At 44.5% G+C, this 21,305-nt stretch overlaps 1 non-coding gene across 1 annotated transcript; it reads left to right on the forward strand.

The window, feature by feature from the left end:
- Nucleotides 1-21,009: 21,009 nt before the first annotated feature.
- On the forward strand, nucleotides 21,010-21,173 carry LOC138752035 (U1 spliceosomal RNA). The gene has a single exon (XR_011350327.1). It is a non-coding gene; the product is annotated as a U1 spliceosomal RNA (small nuclear RNA).
- Nucleotides 21,174-21,305: the final 132 nt, after the last annotated feature.

Below are 21,305 nucleotides of genomic sequence, written 5' to 3' on the forward strand. Positions count from 1 at the left end.
TTCACTCCGAATGGTAGACGTGGTATATAAACAGTCCATGGTGCAAGTTGATGGTTAGTATTCGTCATCAACGTCCACCTGGAGATCAGCCTCTAAGTCAATCTTCGCAAAGCATTTGCCACCATTCCGCTTAGCAAAATCTTCATCAGGCAGTGGCAGTGGGTATTGATGGGTGTCCAATGCTGCATTCAGATCAGCTGAGAAATCCGCAGACAGATGTATGGAGCCGTTTGATTTTTTTTTTCACCACCATGATGGTGCAGCCCAAGATGAGTAGTTGACTTGTTCAATAATACCTTCATGTTGCAGTCATTCCAATTCTTGCTCCACTTCTACTGTGTATGGGACAGGTTGTTTTGGTTTGAAAGTTGGATTCACGTTTGGCAGAAGGACAGAGTTTTGCCTTCATTTTAGTGCATCATCCGAGGCCTTTGGAAAATACTGTTGCATTGCATTGCTTTACCTGTACCAGCAACTTTTGTGGGGTATTTGCTGCTTGTGGGGTATGTGCCACTTGCAACTTGTGGCAAATATCATTGGTTCAACCTTTCAATCTCGTCAAGACCCATGAGATAGAGGTTATGACACATTCCATTTTTTTCTGTGCCATTTAAGCCGACGGAACAGTCAACTGAAACTAACAATTCCAGGATCCCCCCCCAGAAGTGTTCCATGCCGTGTTTTTAGTTGGAGGCACCTCTGGCTGACCAATCAGTTTCCACGTTTTCTTTGATATCAGGGTAATGTCAGACCCTATATCAATTTGAAGCCTCACTGGGATGCCGTTAATGTGCACTTTCACATATTTCCTGCATTTGGCATTAGTCACCTTGAAAGTTGCTGTGATAGGTTTCACTTCTGAGGGTGAAGCAAATTTATCAGGTGTTTGCCGTCTTCCAGCTCTATTGCATTCTGCTTTATCCAGGTGCTTGCATTTACTGCAGCATTGATGTCTTTACGGGCAGTCACGAATGTAGTGCCACTCATACAGTTCCAATAGGAACTGGGTAGTTTGGCTGGGCAGGTCACACATTTGTTTTGTCTAGTGGGGTCTGCTGACTTGACTGTCTGGATACAATGCTTCAAGATAAACCTCATTAAAGCATCTGCCAAATTGGACTCAACTTCAGGCTCACCTTTTACAACAGCTGGAGTCCCAACAGACATTTTCACTCCTAGCTGGTCAATTTGTCTCGCTTGTATTTCTTCAAAGTTTCTTTGTTGTTGATTGAGGACAGCCTACAGCTGTTCCATTGGGACTGGCATTGTCATCTCATCGCCAAAATGTTGTTAATGTGCCAAATGTTTGTGCTCTGCACATGTGTGGAAAACAAGCTTCCACCTCATTAGACCTATAGAGAACTGACAGACACCAGTGTTTCCCCCTAAATCCAAAGAACAAACTCTTTTTATTTACAATTATAAAACTATTTATAGTATTTACAATGCCCTTGTTCCTGAGGGAACTCTTGGGAGCCATCTCACACGCATGTGATTAGATTAGTTGATTGATGGCTCAAGTCCAGATAACCGGAAACACCCACTTCTGGCGACGGTGGCGTCACTCTGTTTAGGGTAGCCTATCAGTTTGCATCTGAACTGGAGGGGGACTAATATCCTTACAGGAAGGTTTGCTCAAGCTGCTCCGGGGTGGGGGGGAGAGGGGGTTAAATTAGATTTGCAGGGGGATGGGAGGGAGCCAGAGTGCCAGAGCTGATAGTGGAGTGGAGGAAGAAAAAGATGATGTGAAGACTGCATGTAAAGGCAGAAATAAAAGGGTTGTACATGGTGATGTTCTCAAGTGCATCTCTTTCAATGCAAGAGGTATTGTAGGAAAGGGAAACAAGCTTCGAGCGTGGATTGGCACATGAATGTAATGTGCATTGTGGAGGGTCATGTCACATGGCCCTTCCATCTGGAATCTGGTGGGAATGTGGATTGTGGAGGTTTATATTACCTCTCCATCTGGAACCTGGTCAGAACTCTCATTACCTGCTAATCAAGGGTTGGACTCTGCCCACTGATAAGTGCACCCCTAACCATTGGCTCTTTTAAATCACTTATGGCTACTTGGGCAGGCCAAGCATATGCAGCTGCTCATCCTCAAGGCTCCTGACAACAATTGCTCTACACTACACTAAGAATAGGACTGTAGTATTCTGTGCAAATATTTAGCATTGGGCCGTACCCTGTTGGTGAAGGGAATCGGGAGTGCGTGTTGAAGTCCATCTTGTAAAAGTGTGCTGGTTACGGCATAGTACTGCATGTGTGTAAAACAGAGAGAGAGAATAGGCAGCCACTGGTACGTAGTATCGAAGATCACTGTATCTGATATGAATGCCTATATTGTTTTAGTATTCACATGTTTTGTGAATTCCCCATTTCCCTGTGTGCTGGTTAGCCTATGACACTTCTGTGAATCCACCAAACCTGATTTAATTGCACATAACAGTGGAATGATGGCATTGTGGAACTTAGTTGTAGGAGGGGAGGACTGGCAGCTCAATGTTCCAGACTTCTGAAGCGGGAGGGATGAAAGGGAGAAAAGTGGCGTTGGTCGTTAGGGAAAGTGCTCAGACATGACAAACAGAGGGTTCGTCTACTGAGGCTATATGGATGGAGATAAGGAACAGAAAAGGCATGATCAAACTAATGGGGTTCTATTATAAGCTGCTGAATAGCAAGAATTGAAGGAGTAAATCTATAAAGAGATAGCAGACAGCCATAGGAAACAAAGTTGTGATAGTAGGAAAGATTAATTTTCCACATGTTGATTGGGACTCCCATACTGTAAAAAGGACTTGATGGCTTGGAGAAAGTTTTCTTAATCAATATATAGAGGTACCAACTAGAGAGAGTGCAATACAATAACTACTATTAGTGAACGAGACAGGAGAGGTGACAGAGGTATGTGTGGGAACATTTTGTGTCCAGTGATCATAATGCCATTAATTTCAAGTTAATTATGGAGATGAATAGATCTGGGTTAAGATTCTAAATTGTAGAATGCCTAATTTTGAGGAAATAAGATCTAGAAAGCATGGATAGGGATCAGTTGTTTTGGGGCAAAGATGTGCGAGGTAAGTGGAAGACATTCAAAAGCAAAATTTTGAGAGTAGAGTTTGTATGTTCCTGGTAGAATTAAGGTAAGGTTAGCAGTGTTATGGACCTTAACTATTTTGTTTTTTGACAGGACTCAATTTACAGCTGCTAGGAGCTGTAGTAGCATTAAGCTACCACTGGGAGATTTTGACAGCTGTCAAAGCACTGGAACCATGAGCTAGAAGTCCATGGGGCAAGCCTGCAGCTGCTACCATCTCCATCAATGGGGAAAGCTGGAGGAGCGCTGGGCAGTTTAAAAGTTCTGGAGAGGTTTGTTGGTGGAGTGTGTGGACCAGTGCCTCTCCTTTCCCCTTTCAAAGATGAGGACGTGTGCCAGAAGGGCACTACTGAACCCTAAGGAGGGCTTTGGAGGGTCACCAGACCACTCGAGACAAGATGTCTGAAGAAGAGGACTCGCGTGCCAGAAGGGCACTTGTGAACCCTAAAGTAGGCTTCGGAGGTGTGAAACTTGTATAGTGACCAGGTCATTGTGGAAATTCCTGGATAAAGGAAGTGAAGGGCCCCCAAGGCAGTCTTGTGTTCCCTTGATAGACTTGACATGACTGACATGGGAGTTTTAGGAATTTTTTTTGTTTTTGGGAATTTAGATGATTTTTGGGGCATTTCAGCCTGGACTGTAATGGTCTGGGTTTTTTTCCACATATGCTGTATAATAGTCTGTTGTTCATATCGAGTTGCCATTGAGGCTGGTGTTCAGCTGTTAAGTTCATTGAGTTAATTCTATTATTGTTAATAAATTGTTTGGTTAATAAATTTTGTGTTAAACTTAACTCATTCATTTGTGTGCCTGCTGGGGAGTGTAACAGCAGGCATAGAGAACCTTGATATTTGAGATATTTTGGGGTTCTGGTTAAGAAGAAGAGAGAGGTGTATAGCAGGTATAGGCAAACAAGGAACAAACGAGGTACCTGAGGAGTATAAAAATGCAAGAAAAAAAACAAGAAGGAAAACAGAGGTGCAAAAAGAAGACTTGAGGTTGCTTTGGCAGACAATGTGAAGGAACATCCTAAGGATTTCTACAGATATGTTAAGAGCAAAAGGATAGTAAAGAACAAATTTGATCCCCTTGAAGGTCAGAGTAGTCAGCTAGGGATGGAGCCAGGTCAGAGGGGGAGATCTTAAATGTGTTTTTGCATCAGTATTTACTCAGGAAACTGTCACAGAGTCAAGGGAATAAGAAAAACAAGCAGTGAGGTTATGGGACCTATACAGAGTGAAGAGGATAAGATGCTTGTTGTTTTAAAGCAAATAAGGGTGAATAAATCTCAAGGACCTTATAAAGATATTCCCTCAAGGAGGCTAGTGTAAAATTGTAGGTGCCCTGGCAGAAATATTTATAATGTCCTTAGCAATGAATGAGGTGCTGAGGTGTCTCCCCTAAACTTCCCTCCCTTCACTTTGTGCACATGTCCTCTGGTGTTGGCTCTTCCTGCCCTGGGAAACAGGCACTGGCTGTCCACACCTCTCATAATTTTGTGGACCTCTATTAAGTCCCTCATCTTTCTATGCTCCAAAGATAAAAGTTCCAGCTCTGCTAACCTTGCCTCACAAGACTTGTTTTCCATTCCTGGTAACATCCTGGTAAATCTCCTCTGCACCCTTTCCATAGCTTCCACATCCTTCCTATAATGAGGTGATCGGAAATGAACACAATATTCCAAGTGTGGTCTCATCAGAGATTTGTAGAGTTGCAACATGACCTCTCTGTTCCTGAACTCAATCCCCCTATTAATGAAGCCCAGCATCCCACAGGCCTTCTTAACTATTATAACAACCTATGCAGTGACCTCGAGGGACTCCTAGGTCCCGCTGTTCAGCCACACTCTTAACTAACCGACCATTAACCCTGTACTTAGCCTTCTGGTTAGCCCTTCCAAAATGCATCACATTTATCTGGATTGAATTTCATCCGCCACTTCTCCATCAACTCTGCATCCTGTCTATATCCTCCCTGAGTTATTTGCCCTCGTATTCAGAGTCATGCCAATAGGGTTAGTGCTCTGTACTGGGTGTCAGATGGGTGACCTCCACCCTCCCAAATGGCCACATCTGCACCAGGTGTACCGAGATGCAGTTACTAAGGGAGCGAATTAGGGATATGGAGTTGCAGATTGATGACCTGCGGCTTGTAAGGGAGAGTGAGGAGTTCATCGACTCAACTTACAGGGCGATAAATACTCCAGAACCCATGTAAGGTAAGTGGGAAACCATCAGGGGGGGAAAGAAAAAAGCAAGAAAAATGGAGAGCACACCAGTGACTATCCCATTCAGCAACAGTTATGTTGTGTTGGATTCTGTTGAGGGAGATGTCCGGACAGAAGATGGCCATGGGCACCAGGTCAATGGCAATGAGCCTGGCAGAGTGGTGCAAAAGAAAAAGAAAAGGAGAAATGCAGTAGTTATTGGGGACTCCATTGTGAGGGGTACGGACAGGAGGTTCTGTGAGCCAGATAAGTATACCCGCATGGTGTGCTGCCTCCCTGGTGCAAGGGTATGAGATATCACAAATCGGGTCCAAAATATTCTGAGAGGAGAGGGAGAGCAGCCTGATGTCTTGGTACATGTGGGTACAAACGACATTGACAAGAAAAGGGAGGAGGGAATGAAAAGGGATTACAGTGAGCTGGGATGAAAGCTGAAAGACAGGAACGATAGGGTGGTGATCTCAGGATTACTACTTGTTCCAAATGCAAGTGATGAAAAGAATGTAAGGATAAGTAAAATGAACGTGTGGCTGAGGTGCTGGTGTACAAGGGAAGGATTTGGCTTCTTGGATCATTGGGATCTCTTTTGGGGAAGGCATGATCTTTACAAGAGGGACGGGTTGCACCTAAATCCAAAAGGTGTCAACATTTTGGCAAGTGTGTTTGGTACAGCAGTGGGGCAAGGTTTAAACTAATTTGGCAGGGGTATGGGAACCAGAGTGATAGGAAAAAGGGTAGGGAAGATAAAGTAATGGCCAGGAAAAGTAAAATAGGAAAAGTAATGTTGGGAGGAGAAAGTAAAAAATCAGATGGTGCAGTGAGTTTTCGGGTCAATGATAGTGTTAAGAAAATTACAAAGAAAAATAGTGGGCAGAAAAATCAAAAGGTTACAGAAGTCACTAGATATTAAAAGGACAAAGAGCATAATGGCACTTTATCTGAATGCCCGCAGTATTAGAAATAAGGTTAGTGAACTTGAGGCGCCAATCGGTACCCATTCCTATGATTTGGTAGCCATCACGGAAACATGGCTACAAGGTGACCCTAAATGGGAATTAAATTTCAAGGGTATCAGGTGGTGCAAAGAGATAGGCAGGATGGTAAGGGAGGTGGAGTTGCACTCTTAATCAAAGATGAGCTCCAGGCAGTAGTGAGGAATGATATAAGATCTAAAGAGCATAATGTTGAGTCCATTTGGGTAGAGATAAAGAATAACAAAGGGAAAAAATTATTGGTGGGTGTTATCTATCGCCTACCATATAACAATAGTTTTGTGGCACAGGAAATAGAGAGATAAGTGAGGCATGTAATAATGATACAGCAGTCGTCATGGGGGACTTTAACTTCCACATAGATTGGGAAAATCAAGTTGGTCGTGGGAGTCTGGAAGAGGACTTCATAGAATGCATCCGCGATAGCTTTCTTGAGCAGCATGTTAAGGGACCCACAAGAGAAAATGCTCTCCTGGATCGAGTGTTGTGCAATGAGATAGGTAGAGTAAATGATGTAATAGTCAGAGACCACCTGGGAAATAGCGATCATAGTATGATTGAATTTCTCATTCAGATGGAAGGGGAAATAGTTAGATCTAAAACTAATATATTATGCTTAAACAGGGGTGACTATCATAGGATGAGGGAGGAACTGGGCAGAGTGGACTTGGAGCACAGGCTAATTGATGAAACAGTTGAGGAACAGTGGAGGATTTTCAAAGAAATATTTTGTAATGCTCAACAAAAATATATTCTGGTCAGGAAAAAGGGCAGCAAAGGAGGGAAAAATCAACCGTGGTTAACAAAGGAAATAAAGGAGAGTATAAAATTGAAGGTGCAGGTGTACAAAGCTGCAAAGAGCAGTGGGAAACTGGAAGATTGGGAAAACTTTAAGAGACAACAAGAGGATACAAAGCGGGAAATAAGAAATGGGAAAAAGGATTATGAAAGTAAATTGGCACAAAATATAAAAACAGAAAGCAAAAAATTTTATAAATATATAAAACAGAAGAGGGTGGCCAGAGTTAACATAGGACCCATGGAGGATGAGAAAGGAAAACTGGTAGCAAAAAATGAGGAAATGGCCAAGGCATTGAACAAATATTTTGTGACAGTCTTCACGATGGAAGACACGTCCAGCATGCCCAAGTGCGGAGTTAAGGATGCGAATGTTGGGGAGGGCCTTGATAAAATAGTTGTTACAAAGGAAGTAGTGATGGAGAAACTAATGGGACTAAAGCCAGACAAATCACCTGGTCCTGATGATATGCATCCAAGGGTTCTGAAGGAAATGGCAGAAGTTATAGTTGATGCATTGGTGGTCATATACCAAAATTCCTTGGATTCTGGGCAGGTCCCGGCAGACTGGAAGACAGCAAATGTCACGCCACTTTTTAAGAAGGGATGTAGACAGAAGACTGGAAATTATCGGCCAATTAGCTTGACGTCTGTGGTTGGAAAAATGCTTGAAGCCGTCATTAAAGATGAAATAGTGAAACTTTTGGAACGTAAGGGTTCAATCAGGCAGACGCAGCATGGTTTTAGAAAGGGAAGATCTTGTTTGACAAATTTGTTAGGATTCTTTGAGGATATAATGGGTGCGGTGGATAGAGGGGAACAGGTTGATATTGTATATTTGGATTTCCAGAAAGCATTTGATAAGGTGCCGCACAAGAGACTTCTCAGTAAGTTACAGGAAAGTGGAGTCCGGGGAAGTATATTGGCCTGGATTGAAAATTGGTTGTCTGACAGGAGGCAGAGAGTCGGGATAAATGGGAGTTTTTCAGGTTGGCAGGGAGTGGTAAGTGGGGTGCTGCAGGGGTCAGTGTTAGGCCCACAACTGTTCATCATTTACATTGATGACTTGGAGGAGGGGACAAAATGTGGTGTAGCCAAGTTTGCGGATGACACCAAATTGAGTGGAAGAGCAAATTTTAATGAGGATGTGGAGAGTCTGCAGAGGGATATAGTTAAGCTGGATGTTCTGCAAAGGTCTGGCAGATGGAGTACAATGTTAGTAAGTGTGAGGTTATCCACTTTGGCAAGAAAAATAAAAGAGCTGAATATTATTTAAAGGGTGAAAAACTATAGCATGCTGTTGTGCAGAGGGATTTGGGAGTGCTTGTGCATGAATCGCAAAAAGTTAGGTTGCAGGTGCAGCAGGTTATTAAGAAGGCAAATGGAATGTTAGCCTTCATCGCTAGAGGAATTGAATTCAGGAGTAGGGAGGTAATGTTGCAAATGTGTAAGGTACTGGTGAGACCGCACCTGCAGTACTGTGTCCAGTTCTGGTCTCCATATTGGAGGAAGGATATACTGGCTTTGGAGATGGTCCAGAGGAGGTTTACTTGGTTGATCCCTGGGATGAAGGGGTTGACTTATGATGAAAGATTAAATCATCTAGGATTGTATTTGCTTGAGTTCAGAAGAATGAGAGGAGATCTTATAGAAACATATAGGATTATGAAGGGTATGGATAGGATAGATGTAGGAAGGTTTTTTGAGCTGGCCGGGGAAACTAAAACGAGAGGACAAAGTCTCAAGATTCAGGGGAGTAGACTTAGGACAGAGACAAGGAAAAATAGTTTTTCCCAGAGAGTAGTGAATGTTTGAAATTCTCTAACCAGGGAAGTGGTTGAGGCTGCCTCATTAAACATATTTAAAATTCAGTTAGATACATTTTTACATGATAGAGGAATTAGGGGATATGGTGAGAAGGCAGGTAGGTGGAGTTAGGTAATAAATTAGATCAGCCATGATCGTATTGAATGGTGGAGCAGGCTCGATGGGCCATTTTTGGCCTACTCCTGTCCCTACTTCCTATGTTCCTATGTCTGTCCACATAAAAGATCAAACCTTCCTCCCTTTTCAGTGATTTATCCCCCGATTGCCACGAAGAGCCATTCTTACAGCAAAGAGGATCATGAGTTTATCAAAGCTGAGACCCAGAGATTGCTTAAAGAGGGAGTAATTGAACCCAGTAAGAGTCCGTGGCGAGCCCAGGTGGTAGTTGTGAAAAGTCACACTAAGAAACGACTGGCTATTGACTACAGCCAGACAATCAACCGTTACACTAACCTGGATGCCTACCCCCTGCCACGCATCAGTGAAATGCATAATCAGATAGGGCAATACAAAGTGTACTCCACTATTGAACTCAAAGCAGCTTACCACCCATTAAAAAAAAGGAATGACCCTACACAGCCTTTGAGGCTGATGAGGGGTTATACCAGTTTAAAAAGGTACCTTTTGGAATCACTAATGATGTGTCAGTGTTTCAGAGGGAAATGGATAAGATTGTTAGGTCGTATGAGTTACAGGATACATTTCCCTATCTGGATAATGTCACAATCTGTGGGAAAACACAGAATGAGCACGACAACAACTTAAAGAAATTTTTAGCAACCGCTAGAGAACTCAACCTTACATTTAATGAGGGCAAATGTGTGTTCAACGCGACAGAGCTACCCATTCTGGGCTACATTGTTCGCAAGGGCGAAATCCGCCCTGACCCAGAAAGAATGGCCCCCCTTAAGAAGTTACCACCCCCAAACTCAGCAAAAGCCCTTAAAAGGTGTATGGGATTCTTTTCCTACTACTGCAAATGAGTTCGGGACTACGCCACGAAGGCACGCCTTCTGTTTGACACTAAACCTTTTCCTCTCTCTCCAATGAACTTGAAGGCTTTTGAGAGAATTAAAGGTGATATTGCCAAAGCTGCACTCTCATCCATTGACGAGGATGTCCCATTCCAAGTAGCAACTGATGCCTCAGATTGTGCCTTGTCAGGAACCCTTAATCAAAAGGGCAGAACTATGGCATTTTTCTCCCGCACGTTACGTGGACCTGAACTTAAACATCCTGCTATTGAAAAAGAAGCCCAGAAGCTGTTCGCTACTGGAGACACTTTCTAGCCAGCAGAAAATTTACTCTTGTCACTGATCTGTAGCCTACATGTTCAGTACTAAACACAAAAGTAAAATCAAGAAAAATAAGATGGCACGCTGGCGAATAGAACTCTCAACTTATAATTATGAGATCCAGTACAGACCGGGCAGGTTAAATGATCCCTCTGACACATTGTCACGATATGCTGCTGGTGCTCAGCTGGAGGGGCAAAAAGAGATCCATCACAGACTGTGCCACCCAGGAGTCACGAGATTCTTCCACTACATAAGGGCTAACAACCTTCCTTACTCTCTGGAAGAAGAGAGGAAACTGACTAAAAGCTGTCCTGTTTGCGCAGAATGCAAACCGCAATACTTCAAAGCTCCAGAGGCCACTCTCATCAAGGCAACCCGACCTTTTGAGAGGATTAGCCTAGATTTTAAAGGGCCGTTACCTTCCAACAACAAAAATGTATATTTTCTTACTGTAATTGAATAATATTCCAGGTTTCCCTTTGGATACCCTGCCCTGACACCTCGTCAGCGTCTGTCATTAAATCACTTGACAGAATTTTCAGCATTTTTGGTTTTCCCAATTACATTCATACCAATATGGGCTCACCATTCATGAGCGCTGAACTGCGGCAAGCCCTGCTATGAAAAGGAATTGCAACCACCATACCACGAGCTACAACCCACAGGGCAATGGGCAGGTCGAAAGGGCTAATGCTACAGTCTGGAAGACTGTTAATCTTGCTTTAAAAACACATGGTTACCCTGTAACCCGGTGGCAGAAGGTGCTACCTGAGGCACTACATTCTATTTGGTTTTTATTGTGTGCTGCAACAAATCAAACACCTCATTAACATATGTTTGCCTTTCCTAGGAAATCAGGAACTGTGATGGACTGGCCAGCCTGTTTATCTGAGCCTGGAACCGTGCTGCTGAAGAGCCATGCTCGGGCGTGTAAAACAGACCCCCTAGTCCAACTGCATACTAACCCTAACTACGCACATGTTAGATTCCCAGGTGGGCGTACTGACACTGTACCCCTAAGAGATCTGGCCTCACCTGTTTCACCCCTTCATCGCACCCCTACTCAGAGTGAGCCTGAGAGGTTGGACTCACCTCCCCCCCCACCCTCCCCGCCTGTGACCCTTGGTCTGCTTTCAGATGGCCATGCTGAGGCTCCACTGCCTCACGCTGGCGATTCTGGAGCGGGTCCAGAAGTCATTCCTTCCCACACGATTGACCCAGGATCTGTACCAGTTCCCAAGGTTGCAAAGGAGCCACCTGTTTTGAGACGAAGCACCAGAATTCGTAAACAACCTGATAGGCTGACATATTCATAAAACATCTAATTATATTTCGATTGCTTGCTAGATACTGGGTTATTTTGGCTGTTAGAGTATTCTCAAAGCCAAACATGGTATCCATGTATCGCTTGCTTCAGTCTTTCCTAGCAGCTGTCCTTTTGATTTTAACCCTTCTTCTGCCAGGGGGAGACTGTGGTGAATGTCTGCCAAGCTGCCTGTCTCCCCTCTGCAAGGCGAGCCTTGCTGTACTAACATTGGCTGTGCATTATCTCTACTGTTAAGGACACTCCCCTTGGATATAACTGTATATCCATCTATTGTCTTTCATTATTGTACCATGAGTTTCTGCTAATCAAAGCCATGATTATTGTTTGACCACATCATCTTTGTCTACTTCATCAACTGGCACTTCAATTGCCCAGGCTAATTTTCAGACCAAATTCAGTACAAGCAGGTGCAAATGCGTCACACAATGCTTGCAGCTCTGGCTGGGAGTGAGCCACGAAGGTACCATCATCTGCATGAAGCAGTTGTCGAATCATAACTCTTCTGATTTTGGTCTTAGCCCAGAGCTGTGGTAGATTAAGAACTTTTCCAGAGCTCCTTGTGTGCAGGCCTATGCCTGAAGCTTCTGGAAAGGCACTGCGCAGAAGAGCAGAGAAAAAAATGCCAAACAGAACTGGAGCAAGTACACAGCCCTGTTTTACACCGCAGTGGATTGGGAACTCTTCTGATCTCGAGCCGTCGAATTGGACATTGGCCTGCATGTTGTTGTGAAACCGGATGATGATGGACAGTAGTGTGTCAGGGCAGCCAAGACACTCTAAGACATGGAATAGGCCTGAGCGACTAACATAGTCAAAGGCCTTGGTGAGGTCGATGAAGCACACATAGAGGGGTTTGCATTGTTTGCTACATCTCTCTTGCAGTTGGCGGAAGGTGAAGACCATATCGATAGTTGATCAAGATGGTCGAAAGCCACATTGGCTTTCAGGCAGTATTCTGTTGGCAATGGTTTGCAGGCGGGGGAGGATTGCACGACAGAGTATCTTGTCTACAAGGCTGAGCAGTGAGATGCCATGGTAGTTGTTGCAGTCTTGGCGGTCACCTTTGTTCTTGTAAAGGTTCACAATGTTCGCATCCCGCAGATCTTTGGAGATGCAGTGGTTTTGAATAGTATTGTGAGCTCGGAGATGAGCACTTTGCCGCCAAGTTTCAAGACCTCAGAGGGGATACCATCAGTTCCAGGTGATTTGTGATTTTTCATGCAGTGGACTGCTTTTCTGACATCGGTGATGGTAACTTCAGCATCTAGCTCTGCTAGGACAGTTGTTGCGGCAGGGTGTTGTTGATGATGTCAGAGTCTACATTGACTGGTGTTACCCAGCTGTAATGTTCAACCCAGTGGTGTAGTTGAGAGTCAAGGTCTGTGAGGAGACTCCCGTCAAGAGCGTGGAGTGGAGCAGTTTTCTTAGGTACTGGACCTAGAGCTTCTTTGATTCCGCTGTACATCCCTCTGATGTTTCCGCAATTTGCGCTGTTCTCGATGTGCGCGCTGAGATCTCTCCAGTATTCCCCCATCGTAGTCCTGGTTGCTCTTTGAACTTTCTGCTTAGCAGACTGGTTATCTGCCAGCGTTGAGGCGGACTTATCCTGCAGGTTTCTCTTTTCTCGGCCAGTAATGAAACAAACTTGTTCACACTTGCACGAAACCAGTCAGGCTGGTTTTGTTTCTGGATTCCAAAAGCAGTTTTTGTATGAGCAGAAACAGTGCTTTTCATTCTCGTCCAGTTGTTGTCGGGGTGTTCATCAACCGCGCACAGTGCAGGGTGGCTGCGGAGGAGCTCCCTGAACTGTTCCGAGCAAGTAGAGTGTTTAAAGGTGGTGGGGTTGAGTCGGGCTGTGGTTTTGAGGGGCCCCTATGGAATTTTTTGTGTTGCAGCTTAATTCTGCATCGTACGAGGGTGTGGTCAGTGTTACAGTCAGCTGAGTCCATGCTGCGACAGTGGGTGACAGCACCTAGATGCCTCCTTCTGACAATGATGTGGTCAAGCTGGTGCCAAAGGCATGAATGTGGATGCATTAATGTGGCCTTGGAGTTGGAAGGTCCAGCAAAGAATGTGGAGGGGAAGCATAGATCGAAGCTGGTGCAGAGCTGAAGAAGTCACAGGCTGTTGTTGTTGACTTTGCCTGTGCCATGGTGACCGATAACTCCCTTCCATGCTGCATTGTCAGAGCCGATGAGGGCATTAAATTCGCCAGAAAGAGCGATTTCATCATCCTGTGGCACTCTTCTGATTGTTTGTTCCAGGGGAGCAGAAAAGGTGTCTTTTTCGTCCTCTTGTGCGGCCAGCGTTGGGGAATATGCGGAGAGAACGGTGAGATAGCCTCTTCTGAGGTGAACCCGCACTGACATTAAGCGTGGTGAGAGGCAGGCAAGTTGTGCAATGGAACTGAACAGACGGTTGTGGACCGCCAGACCAACTCCATGTTTGTGCCTCTCTCCATCAGGACGGCCGCTCCAGAACAGTGTGAAGTGTTCCTCGCGGATAGAGCCGCTGCCAGTGAGCCAAGTCTCGCTGAGGGTGAAGATGTCAATGCCCAAATGAGAGAATTCCAGATCAATGATGCCAGACTTCTGTGGGGAGGTGGCGTCAACATCCGAGTTGACACCTAGATACTGAATGTTTTGGGTGGAAATAACTGTAGGGTCGTTGTGTCCGGCAGGCGCGACCAAGTCATCATTCAATGACAGCTTCCAGTTCAGGGGGCTCCCAAGTTGCCAGTTGCTGAATTCTATTTGTTCTGTTTTCCATAGAGCTTTAAGCACCATGTGCCGGGGCAAGTACTTGGAGGCGAGTGCTTTCCCAGGACAAACGCCTCCCTCTGGATCCCACGCCACTGGACCTGGTGGAGTGCGATGCATGACAGCCAGAGTGACGTGGAATTGCTCCGTAGTGATCTGTTTCAAAACCGTGCTCGCTGGCTGTTGTCCTTACGGATCCTTTGCCCACCAAGTTTGCTGCTGCAGACCACGAGGGAAACTTTTTCCCGTGCTCTGTCACAGCTGCCAGCCCCTGCTGCAAGACTGACATGTGTTATTTGCCCATAGCTGGGGCCCTTTCCAGCAACTGACGACAGGGTGAGCCGAGTCCGGGGATTTGAAGTCAGCGTTACCTTCTCCTAGCCTTTCACTGAAGAGGCAAAACCTGCAAGGCAGCAGGTGGTTTGAATTCAGTGTTAAATATGGTTCACATCCCCCACCCCAAACCCAGCTCAGCGGTCCGCCTTCACCTCCCCCAATCCAGCTCAACAGTCCACCTCCCCCCCACAACCCAACTCAACGGTCTGGCTCTCTCCCAACCCAGCTCAATGGTCCATCGCCCCACGCCCATCCCCGGCCATTTGTTTCCCCCCCCGCCCACGGCCGTCCGTTCCCCCCTTCCCGCCCCTTCGGGGGTTTCCTTCACATTATCTGCCAAAGCAACCTCATGCCTTCTTTTTGCCTTCCTGATTTCCTCTTACATTTTCTATACTCTTCTAATACCTCTTTCTTCTTCCTGACCAGATCACTAATAACCCTTGAAAACCAGGGTTCCCTATGCCTGTTAACTTTGCCTTTAATCCTGACAGGAACATGCAAACTCTGCACTTTCAAAATTTCACCTTTGAAGGTCTTCCATTTACTGAACACATTATTGCCAGAAAACCACTATACCAATCCACTCTTCCTAGATCCTTTCTCATTTCCACAAAATTGGCCTTCCTTCAATTTAGAATCTCAAATCGAGGATCAGACCTATTCTAATTCATAATGAACTTGAAACGAATGGCATTATGGTCCTTGGACCCAAAATGTTTACCTGACCTGTCTGGTTCCTAATAGGAGATCAAGTATTACATCCTCTCTTGTTGATACATCAATAAATTGTTTAAATAAACTTTCCTGAACACATTTGACAAACTCCAAGCCATCCAGCCCTTTCACAGTAAGGGAGTCCCAGTCAATATGTGGAAAGTCAAGATTTACTATCACAACTTTCTGTTTCTTACATCGGTCTGCTATCTCTCTACAGATTTGCCCCTCCAATTCTCTGACTGTTGGGCGGTCTATAATACAACTCTATCAGTGTGATCACACCTTTTTTGTTCCTCAGCTCCATCCATATGGCCTCTGTAGACAAGCCCTCTTGTATGTCCTGTCCAAACACAGCTGTGATATTTTCCCTGACTAGCAATGCCACTCCTACCCCTTTCTTCCCTTCCTCGCTATCACATCTGAAACAACAGAACCTCATGAGCTACCAATCCTGCCCCTCCTGGAACCAATTCTCACTAATAGCAGAAATGTCGTAATCCCACATGCCAATCCATGCCCAAAGATCATCTGGCTTTCTGACAATACTTGCATTGAAATAAATAAACCTGAGAACATTCTATCATATTCAAATCTTTGATTTCTATCTATAAAGGCAGACCTCCAATGCTCTTTATCCTCCTCCACCTCACTATCTGCTCTAACACTCTGGTTCCCAATCCCCTGCCAATCTAGTTTAAACCCCCCGGAGCAACATTAGCAAACCTACCAGCAAGGATGTTAGTCCCCCTCCAGTTCAGGAGAAATCCTTGTTGGAACAAGTCCCACCTTCCCTGGAACAGGGCCCAATTGTCCAGAAACATGAAGCTCTCCCTCCTGCACCATCTCTTTACCTGCATTAACTTCCTATTTCTAGCCTCACTACCACGTGGCACAGATAGCACTCTTGAGATCGCAACCCTAGAGGTCCTGTCCTTCAACTTTCCACTTAACTCCCTAAACTCTCTTTGCAGGACTTCCTCATCCTTCCTACCCACATCATTGGTCCATATGAAGACCACAATATCTGGCTGCTCACCCTCCCTCCTGAGAACTCGATTGAGATATCGTGGTCCCTAGTGCCAGGGAGGCAACTGACCATCCAGGATTCTCAATCTCTCTCATAGAACATACTAAATGTCCCCTAACTATCAAATCCCTATCACTACTGCTCTCCTTTTCCCTCCTTCCCTTCTGAATTGAGGGTCCAGGCTTGGTGCCAGAGACAAGACCACTACAATTTGTCCCTTGTAGGTTCTCCCCACCAACGGTATCCAAAATGGTATACTTATTGTTGATGGGAATGGCCACAAGGGTGATCTGCTCCCTCTGTCTTTTCCCTTTCCCTCTCCTGACAGTCACCCAGCTACCTGCCTCCTGACTTTTGGGGGCAAGACTGTCTCCCTGAAACTTCTCTTTATCATCCCCTCTGCCTCTCGAATGATCCACAGTTCCTCCAGCTCCAGTTCCCTAACTCAGTTTGTCAGGAGCTGCAACTGGATGCATGTTTTGCAAGTGTAGTCATCAGGGACAATTATTCTGTCCTAGATTTCCCACATCCCACAAATGGAACAATTCACTGCTGTCGCAGACTCCATTACCTACTCCTAATTTAATTGAAGGATCTTACCTGGCCTTGGCTCACTGAAAGGAAGCTCATCCTCAGCCTCTGGAGCCAAAGCCTCAAACCTCCACTTCTACACTGTGCCACTCACACTCCACTTCAGCTTCCCCTCCTTTTATTTGTCCCTGCCAATTAGCTCAAGTATCCACTCCCACAAATCAACACTCTTTTTAACCCAGTGGTTCTCAATCTTTTTCTTTCCACTCACATTCCACTTTAAGTAATCCCTATGCCATCTGCGATTAGTAAGGGATTGCTTAAGGTGGAAGGTGAGTGGGAAGGAAAGGTTGAGAATCACTACTCCAAACCCAATTATTACTGAGATATTTTGCTTGAGGAAAATTGTCATTTCTTTCAGAGATATGAAACTGTGCACATAATAAGTCAATTAGGTACAGTTATAACAGTGGTTTTCAAACTTTTTCTTTCCACCCACATACCACCTTAAGCAATCTATGGCATAGGGAATACTTAAAGTGGAATGCAAGTGGAAGGAAAAAGGTTGAGAACCACTGGTTTAATCCTTCAGTTGCCCTCCATGCTCCTTTTAAAACAGTTTTTAAAGTGCTTTGAAAATAAGAGAAATATTTTCCTACGTCATCCAGCAACTTTTAAAAAATACAGTTGCTTGTTCCCCTTAGTGCTCCAGACAACTGTTATCAGGTGGAAACCTACAGCAATATTCAATATGAACAACAATGTGCTTTCTGACACTTTTATCAAAAATGTGTTTTAATGGAAGTAATACACAACAATTTATTCTGACCAGATGCAAAAAAAGCCAAGTTTCAATATTTATTCATCTTCACCCAGCTACGATGTACCAGAATTTGCAAGGAGAAATAGTGAAATTATCAGTGCTCAATCTTAATGTGCAGAAAATATGACAGCAAATAAAGGTTAACGATCAATATCCCTTACTCTCTGTTGGAGGGAGCACACGACATCAAAGATGAGAACATGAATTATTTATGAACCATGCCCATTGCAAAAGAGGAAAATGTTTCCCTTTGGTGTTTCTCTATTTCTGCCCCATTTATTTAGAAATTATTTATTATATTTCTTCATCTTCCCTAACTTAATGCCGATGTTTCAGATGATACCACACTTAATAAACTATCACTTCCAATGTGATTGACTGCTCAGCCGGCTGGCTGAGATCAGTAATTGTGTTAAGGAACCACTAGATGGCGGCAGGCACCAACTAATGTTGAGAGGGAGACACACCCCCCAGAAAAAATAATTAAAACTTCAGAATTTATTGCCATGAACATGTCATGAAATTCTTTGTTTTGCAGCAGACTTATAGTGCAAATTATATTTAAAAAATAAATAGTGCAAGAAATTTGGAGAAAGTGAGGTGGTGTCTGTTGTTCATTATTCATTTAGAAATCTGATGGCAGAGGGGAAGAAGATGTCCTTGTGCCACTGAGTGCCCGTCTTCAGGTTCCTGTCCATTTTTCCCCAGTAGTAGCAGAGTGAAGAGGTGGGTCGTTGAGGATAGAGGCTGCTTTCTTAAGACATCACTGTACAGACAATAACCACACCAGCAGTGCGAGTATAAGACAGCTTTAATAAACTAATATGTACACTAAGAGGTCTTGTCTCTCTGCAAGACAAACCTGGAAGGCTAGACTGTTGTAGCTCTGGACTGCTTTATATGCAAGGTCACCGGGATGACCCCTGGTGACCTTGTGGTGTTATTACATATCACCACAATCACCTCTTATAGATGTCCTCAATGTAGTGAACAACTTTGTCCTGTGTATTGGCACCTCCATACCAGAGATGCAACCAGTCAGAGTACTCTCCACAGTACACATGTACAAATTGCGAGGAGACTTTGGTGACATACCAAATCTCTTCAAACGCCTCACAAAGTACAGCCTTCTTTGTGATTGCATCGACATGCAGGCCCCAGGATGTTGACACTCAGGAATTTTAAGCTTTTTTGAATTTGAGGAGTGCTCTTTGAGATTACAGATTTAAAACCCTGGCCAACAAAACAAGGGTGGCTAGAAATTGGAGGAAGAACTATAAAAATGAGGGACTTTGTCACTGAGCGGTCATCGAGGGAGCGGGTTGAGTTAGAGTGGAAAGGCTTTGACTCAACAGGCTTTGGTTAGAACAGATAAGAGGTGAAGAATAGTAGGAGTTGAAATCAGAAAGGGCCACCCTTTTCAAGGAACAAAAAGGATTCAGCAGGTAGGCACAGGTAAGGGAAGATTTTAGATATCATATATTTTGTTCCTCTAGTCATAAACAGTGGGAATGGCAACCAAGACAGAGAAATGCTCCTCTTATAGAACGGGGATGGTCAGGGAAGCCAGCAGTATCCCTGATGTCTTCATCTGTGAAACATGCATCCATCTGCAGCTCTTGACAAGCTGAGTTAAAGAAATGAAGCTGGAGCTGGATGAACTCCGGATCATTCAGGAGGCAGAGGGGGTGATAGACAGGAGCTACAGGGACACCATCACACCTAGGAGATCAGAAAAGGGTAGATGGGTGCAGTGAACTGGAATTCACTGTCTGTGTGTTGTTCAGATGGCTGGCTCCTCCCCTGGCTCCACCCTCACCTACCCCAATATACACCCGAGTTTTCCCGCCTTACTTCAGATTCACCTGAGGACTATTTTATCTACTTACCATTGATTGTAAGTTATTAAAAACATGTTTGTACTCCTCACTTATCTCTGAGTGCACTCAGTTGCGTTGCAATGGGTGACAGTCAGGAGAGATAAAAGGAACAGGCAGGCAATGCAGGGCACTCTGTGATCATTCCCCTCAATAACAATTATACCATTTTGGACACTGTTGTGGGGGATGACCTACCAGGCACAAGCCATGGCAATCAGTTCTCTGGCACTGAGTTTGTTGTTAAGAAGGGAAGGGAGGAGAAGAGGTGAACTGTAGTGGTAGGGGATTCCATAATTAGGGGGCAGACAAGAGGTACCGCGGAAGGAATCGAGAAACCCGGGTGGTATGTTGCCTCCCTGGTGCCAGGGTCCGAGATATCTCAGACTGAGTTCACGGCATTCTCAGGAGGGAGGGTGAGCAACCAGATGTTGTAGTCTGTTTAGAGCCCAGTGATGTGGGTTGGAAAGGTGAGGAGGACCTGTAAGGATAGTTTGTGGAATTGGGCACCAGGTTGAAGGACAAGGCCTCCAGGGTTGTGATCTCAGGATTGCTACCCGTGCCATATGCTAGTGAGGTTAGAAATAGGAAGATAATCCAGCTTAACATGTGTCTAAAGACATGGTGCAGAAGGAAGAGCTTCAGCTTTCTGGATCATTGGGCTCATTTCCAGGGAAGGTGGGGGCTGTTCAGAAGGGACGGTTTATATCTGAATTGGAGGTGGACTAATACCCTTGTGAGAAGGTTTGCTAAAGCTGCTCTGGTGGGTTTAAACTAGATTTGAAGAGGGATGGGAACCAGAGTGCCAGAGCAGATAGAGGAGTGGAGGAGGGAAAAGATGATGTGAAAGTTGCATGCACTGTTAGAAGTCAATGGGTTGTAGTGGTGGAAATTTTCTAAAGTGCATCTATTTCAATACAAGAAGTATTGTAGGAAAGGCAGACGAGCTCAGAGTGTGGATTGGCACATGGAATTATGACATTGTGGCCATGAATGAAACTTGGTTGCAGGAAGGGCAGGACTGGCAGCTCAATGTTCTGGGGTTGTGATAGAACGGGGAGGGGGGGGGGGAAATGAAGAGGACATTTAAAAAAAAAATCAAGGCCATGTTTAACCAAGAACTGTGATGAAATAATCCCTCAAAACTGAATGTTTTAAACTTTCAACTAATTCTTCCACAGAATTAGATATATTCTGATGCAGCTTTAACCATCCACAACAGAAAGGATACTATGACTAAAAGCTGAGGATGGCAACTGTAATTACAAATTATAGTTTGGAAAATATCCTAAACACTGTTCTCTTTCACTGGAATGTGGAATTAAATGTTCAAAATGTTGAAAGCCGTCGAGAGGACAACTTAGTTTTCAATACTTACCTGGCAGGGGAGAGACCGTGATCAATAAGGCGGTTCTCCCAGGACGAGGCTATCCCATTGCACTTCGGGTGTGCTGACGCCTGCGATGTCCCCAAATGCGGGATACTCGACTGCAAAATTTGTGGTAGTGGGGGATAAAATTATTTTTTTTTTTTTTAAAAAATTAAAATTAAAAAAAAAATAACTTAGTTTTCACAGCTTAGTGCAACAGTAGCTTGGAAGATGAACTCAGATTTACAGCTGGAACAAAGAACTGAATTTTTTTTAAATCACATGCACACATTTCTT

The sequence above is a fragment of the Narcine bancroftii genome, chromosome 1 (genome assembly GCF_036971445.1).
Source record: "Narcine bancroftii isolate sNarBan1 chromosome 1, sNarBan1.hap1, whole genome shotgun sequence".
NCBI lineage: Eukaryota > Metazoa > Chordata > Chondrichthyes > Torpediniformes > Narcinidae > Narcine > Narcine bancroftii.